The sequence below is a fragment of the Bombus impatiens genome, unplaced genomic scaffold, assembly GCF_000188095.3.
Source record: "Bombus impatiens unplaced genomic scaffold, BIMP_2.2 scf_3474, whole genome shotgun sequence".
NCBI classification, from domain to species: Eukaryota; Metazoa; Arthropoda; class Insecta; order Hymenoptera; family Apidae; genus Bombus; species Bombus impatiens.
Genome location: NT_179893.1, coordinates 808048 through 816337, shown reverse-complemented (window position 1 = coordinate 816337; position 8290 = coordinate 808048).

The following is an 8290-nucleotide window of genomic DNA, read 5'->3' as shown; positions in this document are numbered from 1 at the left end:
CCGCCCCGCCTCCATGCTAATGCAACTTTTTTCAGAAAATATTTGTGGCCGCGCGCAATGCGGTCGGTAGAGTCAGTGTTTGCTGCGTAATAACATTTTTTATATTTTTTAGAGCACGATACTTCGTAGTAATTATAAATTCAATTACAACAGTTGTATGCGAAATTAGAGTCAGTGTGTTCGCCGATTGCTATTTAAACGGACGCGCTAATAGTCATTTTTTTTTCTCTTTTTTTATATATCCTTTTTTTTCAAACATTCGCTTTCGGTAGTAGAGTCGCAGGTTTCGCAAGAGGATATAGCCTCTCCTGGAACTCAAGAATGTAAGTATCTCTGTATATTGTATTCTAATCTATTTTATTATTCGTATTTTGATCGAACTATTATCATTTCTTAGCGTTAATTAGATTAAAAATTGTTATCTTAGCGTTTCAATTTTATAAGAATTTTAACAGAATTTCGATTTTTATTATTATTAAAATTTCAGGTTTGAATAGAGTTTTATTTTTTATTACCTTAAACTCTTTAAACTACGAACGGTATATTTTTAGAAGAAATTGTAATATTTCTCTTATTTTGTTTCAGATTTTTAACAATTCCCATTTTTTCCTGTGTTTTGGGAAGGACGCAGTGATGCTTCAAAACTAAGCATGTAAGAATCTTTATATATCGTGTTCCAATTTAATTCTTTGTCTTTTGCTTTGCTTTATTATTAATTAAAGAACAAAGTCTGATCTTAAACTTTAATATCAGAATTCCAATTGTTATAGTAATTGGAGTTTACCACCAATTTAACCTTTCCATTATTATTAAAGTTCAAAGTTTTCATAGAATGTTTCATATTTCGTTATCTCAAATTTTTTGGCTAATCATCACTTTATTTTCGAAATAAATTATTCATGTAAAAAAATTATTCGCACATATATATCGTTTATATATAATAGTTCATATTTTGTTAAAGGTTTATCAGTTCTTCCTCTTCCTCCTGTTTCCTAAAAAGGAACTAGCGGGGCTTCAAAAGCCAAGAATGTAAGTAATTTTATAATCTGTACCTCATTTAATTCTATTCCTTGTATTCAAATTGAATTGAATATTGTCATTATAATTTTAATAGAGATTAATCTTCTACTACTTTAAATTTTTCAAGTAATCAACATTATCTTTAAGAATAAATTATAATATCCATGTTTTGTTATAGTTTTATTCTATGGGATTACATGGTTCCTCCTTGATGATGGCCTTCCTGAGCAGTATCGATGACTACGTTCCCCGCATCTTATGGTAAGTCGCACGATAGTACTTGTTCCATTCGCTATAAATTTAAATAATAAAAAATAAATTCACACAAATATCATTTCAATCACAATCTGTAATAACAAAGATTCGTTATTAAATACAGCGAATCACAGATATTAGTATTATTAATTTTGTTGTTAAATTATGATAAATGGTACCAAATTTCGTACCATCTATAATTTCTTTGAAAAATAGACACAGTCTTTGAATATTTTTGATTAAAATTGAGATTTACTTTTATTGTGTTATATGCAATGGCCACTGACCTTCGTCAGTCGATTTCAGAAAAATGATACGTAATATTAGAGTGTGCAATTTATGTGCCAAATTCGGATTTCTTTCTTTTCTTCTTTTTTTTTTTTGTCACTAGCAAATTAAATAGCATTGTAAATATGGTAAAGCACTCTTCGCGATTTATTTCGAGAAATTTCTATTTTGTTATTATGGATGTAATAAATTAGCGTCGCGAAATAGAAAAATATTCTACTCGCGGTTTGTTCGGGACTCTATCGAGTGGATTGCCCTTATGGCTATTAGATCTATTTCTTTTTCAGCATCCCCCTGTTTGTTAATGGACAATATATGCGTTCGATGCTGATGAATATTTTAAATTTATTGTTGTATCACTTAAAATCATTATAAATAATTTTATTTCATAATTACATGCGTATTGCATTTCAAGAAAAATGCGAGATGATATACCAGTATGTTTGAACTGTATGATAAAAAAATTGTCTACTAAATGAGAATGCAAAATAGTGATAATGAAGTTAATAACATTTTATAGTATATTAATTTACTTGAAATATATCATTATATCGTTAAGATTTTATTTCATTATTTCGGGTATTAACAGTGATCGTTTGTTATTAGAGTTATAATTTTCTCGTCCGCAGTATTTTTGATTAATTAAACGCACAGTAATTTTATAAATGTTTCAATTTATCGTGTATAAATCAAAATTCATTCGCGATTATCGTTTATTTCCAAGAATTTTGGATAGAAAATGTTGTGTGAGCGTAATTCGACGTGAATTCGACTCGTCGCGTTGACAAAAGAAATGGTCATTTTGTCTTTCTAAAAACAAGTTAAATAGTTTTAATTCCAACCAATCTTCACATACTGCTGTTCTAAATTGTATCGATAATATCGCATGTGACAAGAAAATGGTAAAGCAGTCACACGTAACTCCCAAAATCGTGTAACAATGAAAAGATTTGTGCGTTAGACGTATTCTCTATTTTATTATACAGTACGATTTTATATCTGGTTCGTGGTCTCGTTTATTATGTTGGATTTATCTCGCGTCTTATCTATGCTGATAGGTGTATTCTGCCCTTCGCCTCTATGGTCTTTTTCCTATACTGTGCAAATATAACGTGTATCGATATAGCAGGGACCTTTTGTAGGTAACAGGTGCGATCATAACTTCGGCCGATAAAATTTCTGAACTTCTTATCGCCATTATTTATTCAAAGAGTAAAATATTGAAAGAAAAGGTTGTGGAAAGGAATTCAATTAATATTGAATATAAGAAGACTTTTAAGCCGTTTTAAATGTAATAAATAGTTAAAATATTTTTCTTCGTACCTTATCTATTATTCTTTCTTATTTAACGAGATTAAAAATACCTACGTAATAATTTACACGTATTTTTTACACGTATTTACACAATTCTTCTCGTAATATCGTCTAACTTAATACGAATCATTATTAAAATCTTAACAAATCAAAATCCAATCGCCTATATATTTCTGGAACATGATGTTTACGGTAGTTCAATGAAATCGTAATGAAACCGCTTCAGGGCAAAGTAAGCGCAATCTCGACGTTTGTTCTTGTCGTGGGTAAGACCATAAATCAGTCAAAATGCAGGATATCGCTGAATCTGTTGCGTGAAAGGGTCGAAAACAATGAACTTTCCTAGGACAAGAGAGTACCGTTACTTGATCCAGTTACTGACGGCGTTCCTTGAATGATCAAGGGGTTAGTATCGTCACGTACACGATGCAGCGATGATGCCTTTTTTCTGACAAGGGCGACAAGGACAAAAAAAAAAAGGGGCTCGAGCGTGCTTTCATGGGCACACTAAAATATTCATTGTCTGAAAATGGGCGTTTGTTAGAGTGTGTATAGTCGGCCTGTGCCTCAAGTGGCGAGAGGTCTGAAATACAGCACGGCCGAGTAGGTGTGGAGGCGTTCCTATTATATCTCAAGGCACGAATCCGCTCGAGACTGGGGTTCACAACCCTACAGAAATTCAATATCTTGTTACGTGGACGCGTAATGGGTGTTCTTTCGATCGGTCGATGATGCCCACGACGACGAGTTCAAAGTCGAGTACGATTGAGCTTCGTGATTGGGGAAATCCATTTTGGATAAATTTTTTTTCGAGCCCGCTACCACTTACATTTGCGCTGGACAATTTCTTTTTAATGATAATGTCGTTGAATAGCCCGCTCATGGTAATTTATACATTATTAGAAAGGACTTTATAAAATTGATGATTAGAATCGTTGGGAATTCTTTTAATTATGTTCACTGAGAGATATAATAGATACCAAACGCAATCGGAATTGTACATAACGTTCATTGGCACGCGAACTATCGATGCAGCAATATTATCAGCGCAATCGAATTAAGCTGCCTTTATTATCTTTCGTCTGGGAATGGATCTCTCGATTCGCTCCATATTTCGATGGAATTTTTCAGAGACGTACGAATTACCAGTGGACCGACGAATTTGCGATTTATTTTCTCGAATATTTAACGTTCTGCATATAGAATGTTATTAAACGAAGCGGATATGAACGCCGTGACATTTTAAATCGCACGATATGTTCGTTTTATTTGCAACCGTGTCCTCGCGTGAAAAGTTTTAAAATCTTGAAACAAGCAAATGAAGTCAAGTGAGGAAGTAGAACACGATTTATAAAGCAAATAAGTCCCGGCGGAGGTAGTTGAAAATTTCCAAACAGGCGAGTTAAAAATTCCAAGTTTTCATGGCAGCCGAATATCTGGTGACATGGCACGCTTGAATATAATCTCGGCTCTAGCACGACAGAGCTTACAAACGCCAGAGGGTGGCGTGAAACTAAGGTTGACTAGGACTAAAAAGGGTTACCTCTGATACGACGTGGCGACCAAGCTTCCTCGCGATGAAGCACGTTGTTTCCTCCGAAGAATATGGATTTTATGCATGAATAAAGAGACGAGGAGTCGATGCACCCTTCGCTCCAACAATTTCCCTTACCCGTATGTCTTCGGACGACTAATTCGGCTACATTGCGCCGCTGTCACCACTACCGCTACACGCGGCCAACGATGACGTTGCAGCCGCACCTGCATCCGCGAATTTGCATGCATAAGCACGACAATCCGCGTGTTTGCTCGTGTCGCATATTCGATGTAGACCGTATCGTCGATGCCGCTATCGCAACATTTTTTATTCCATTCTCGTGTACATACATCTTTAAATATTTTTGGAATACTGCTTGAGGCTGCATAATTTCCCGCTTGCCTTTCGAGACTATCAGATTGCGATAGAATCACGTCTCTGTATAGAATAGACGTGGTTGAAACAAAATTTTTACATTCGCTTGAAACTTTCACTGTACGTAGGTGTACGTTTAGTTTCGTTTTTCGAAGATTAATACGAATATGTATATATATATGTATGTGAATGCACGTACGGGAAACCAAACCGTTACGAAAAATATTTTCTCGATCGCATAATGCCAGGGCAATAACGTGGTGAGACGCGAGTCGTATAATTGTAATCGATGACAGCGAGTGACCCGGCCCGGCAATTAAACCCGAAACGGCTACGAATTCTGACGGAGCGATGAGAATTTATTAAAGCAACGATAATTGCGTTCAGTCCGATGGCAAGCGCGCGCGATCCTTCTCAAATTGGAAATCCGCGCCCGGGGCGACGTCAGTGACGAGTCGCGTTTCGTAAAAAACGTTCGCTTTTAACGAGATTTTAACTCGAACGTCGAATCGTAAACGGTATCTAACCGTGTCACGTTTTCTTCGATCTATTTTATTTTTTTCACGATCCCCTGTGAAATATGGGTGCATATAGAAGCAGAAGCGAGAGTCGATCCCAATAGATTCGTCGCATCTTGAAGGATTTTTTTGGCCGCGAATACCGTCGACGACAGCAGCTAGATCAAACCGGCGTTCGTCTAGCGTGCCGATTCGATTGATTTCCGATTCAGACGAGACTCCTTTTCTACCTATGGATAAACTATGGATACCCGGTGCGGGCGAAACGACGTACAGGGCTAGGTGAGAGACACGCGCGAGCTAAGAGTCGGGGTGAGTTAGATAGACGAACAGAGAGACATAGACAGGAAGCGAGAGGGAAACAGAGGGCGGGAAAGGGATTCGAGGTGAATCTACTCGGCGCAGTGTGTACCTCCTATTCAGAATCATGCGGCATGGCTCGTAAATGGAATAATCAGTGACACGAGGGAACATGGAATACGCTGTTGTCCCGGTTCTACCCCTCCGCTCCGGTTTCCCTAACCTCCTGCTTTCCTCTTTGCTTCTTCCTCTTTCCACCGATGTCGTTGTGTCAGCTATCACCCCCCTCCCACTATGGAAACCATCCCCCTTGGTAGTTGCGGTGATGAATAATCCTCAGATCCACGGCGAGACGGCGAGTTGCCGAGGTTAACAAGTGAAAACGTCAACGACGGATACGACGCGAACGGAGACAGGGAGAGACGCCGCATGGCGTGCTGTTTTCCTCGTTTTATCATGGCTGAACGGTGACGAAATTCAATTCTCGTCGTGTGGCTGGCCCATTCGTGGCTTATTCTTCGCAGGGAAAGGCCGAAATGAATGACTCTCTGGGTCGAGATTATCCGGGACGTTGAGTCGCGAAGCAGCGAACCCGGCCGACTCGCTTGAATTCCATTGTGATTCGGTTCGAGGATCTCGATATTGTTTCGCGGTCGGTTTCGTTTCCCTCTATTTCTACGCGACGGGAAATTGTCGTGAAACGTTGCCTCGAAGAATTTTTTCTGACTGCTCGTTTGTCATCGTACTATTCGTCGGTAGAAATATAAATATTTCTAGCTTCTTCCGCGAAACTTTAGATTTTTCTACGAGTATTGAAACGTACAGCGCACGAGCTCGTTTCGATGTATCGTTGATGGTTTGCAATTTGAAGAATTATTCGTCGCTTGTAATTGGAACGTTCGTCTAGGTGTCGCCTGTAATCACAAAATTCGAGTCGACGTTGCCTGTAATCTGCAGATTCGCTCTTACCGAGCATCGTCATAATTTCTAAATATAAGGTTCCTCGGGTAATCGCATTTGATCAAATTTGTCATCGGAACTTGGCTCGCCAGTTTCTATTGCGCGTTGCGAAAACAATTTTTCTTCGTAATCTGCTTTCGGCGCGTGTCAAGGCGACGATGATCTATGAGAAAGAGATATTTATCGCGGATTCGTGCCCTCATCAAGTGGGTGACGGCAATTTCTGGAAAATGAAACGCAAAATCTCTCGCGACTTATCGGTAGATGATATTGCCGCGTTAGTGGAATGGAACAGGGATGGAAGAAAAACGACCAAAAGGAAAAATGGAGGACGAAAAAGGTTGAAAGCGAGAGAAATAGGGAGGAAGATGGAAAGGGATGGAGATAAAGCGGTAACGAAGATAGCGGGAGAAGAAGGAACGACCCCAAAGGAGAGGTTGAACCGATGGTACTTCCAGACGTAAATTGCAAATGTTCCGGGGAACCGAATAATCGGATAATCAGCCAGACTGTTCTGTCTCCGTTTGCAATTTCCAATATCTGGCTTCCTCGAGACATCGACCTATAGATCAACGATAACTTATTGTTGGAATAAAAAATACTCGCTCCGCTACGCATGCATTTAAAACTCTTTATTGTCTAGATAGAAAAGGATTTCTCTTTTGTTGACGGTCGTTGTAGTTTCTTCTCATGTTTCCTTTTATTTCGCAAGGCATTATTGTTCCGCGTCTAGACGCACGATAACTTTTGTGAATCCGATGCGATCGCGTTAAACGGCTGCGAAAATATTTTTGTTTCTCGTTAATAATACGGTTCTCCGAGCGATCTATCTGGGGATTCGATGCAGCGTGTTTGAAAAATGCGAACCGCTTATAATCGAGATCGGAAACGATTAATCGATCTCTTTTTTTCTCTAAAAAATAGTACCGTTATTGAATGGATGTGTCACCATAGTTCGCTTCGTTCAATATCGTAAGCCACAGACCGCACACCACTGACCGAGTACCAGAAGTCTATACTAACTTTGCTCGTAACAAGACGGTTGATTGGTTGCTTGTATCTGTACTTAAATTCAATTTCCCCATCTTCTTCGTAGTTACTATTTCTGTAGAATACAGAATACTCCTCCGATCGATTCGTTCAACTTTCTTACAAAATAATTCAATAACTAATCGACCACAAACACAGAACCGTTTGTCCGTCGAGTCCTCTTCAAGTTTTCGTCCGAGAAAGTTTGAATAAACCGCTACGAAAGATAATCGTGAAAAGACATAAACTCTTCCGTATGTTGTTCTTGTTAAAGTTCGTCAAAATCGATACGTGTACGTAGTTGGTAGCGTGTGTATATTACAGGCAGCGTTAGACGCGAACGTGACGTGGCGACAGCCCGAGAAATCGAACAGAGCGCTGATAACTGGTAGCTATTAGCGATAACAACTTCTGACCGGAAGAATCGTTTTGCATAGTAAGGCTACCCCATCGTACAGTTTCAGGTAAACTTCTCTCGTCCGTCTGTCTCTCCGTTTTGCCCAACTTCTCATCATAAGCAGTTCCTCGTGATTGTCTGTCCACACTTTCTTTGTCTACTTTTTATCAAACTAGCAAGCAAGTGGGAACAAATGACAGTACCAAGAAACCATACATTGTACAACGGTGATATTACGTTGGACGATCTGTTTCACGAAAGTTTCTTTCTGATTCCAACAAGAAAGGTGATTCACGG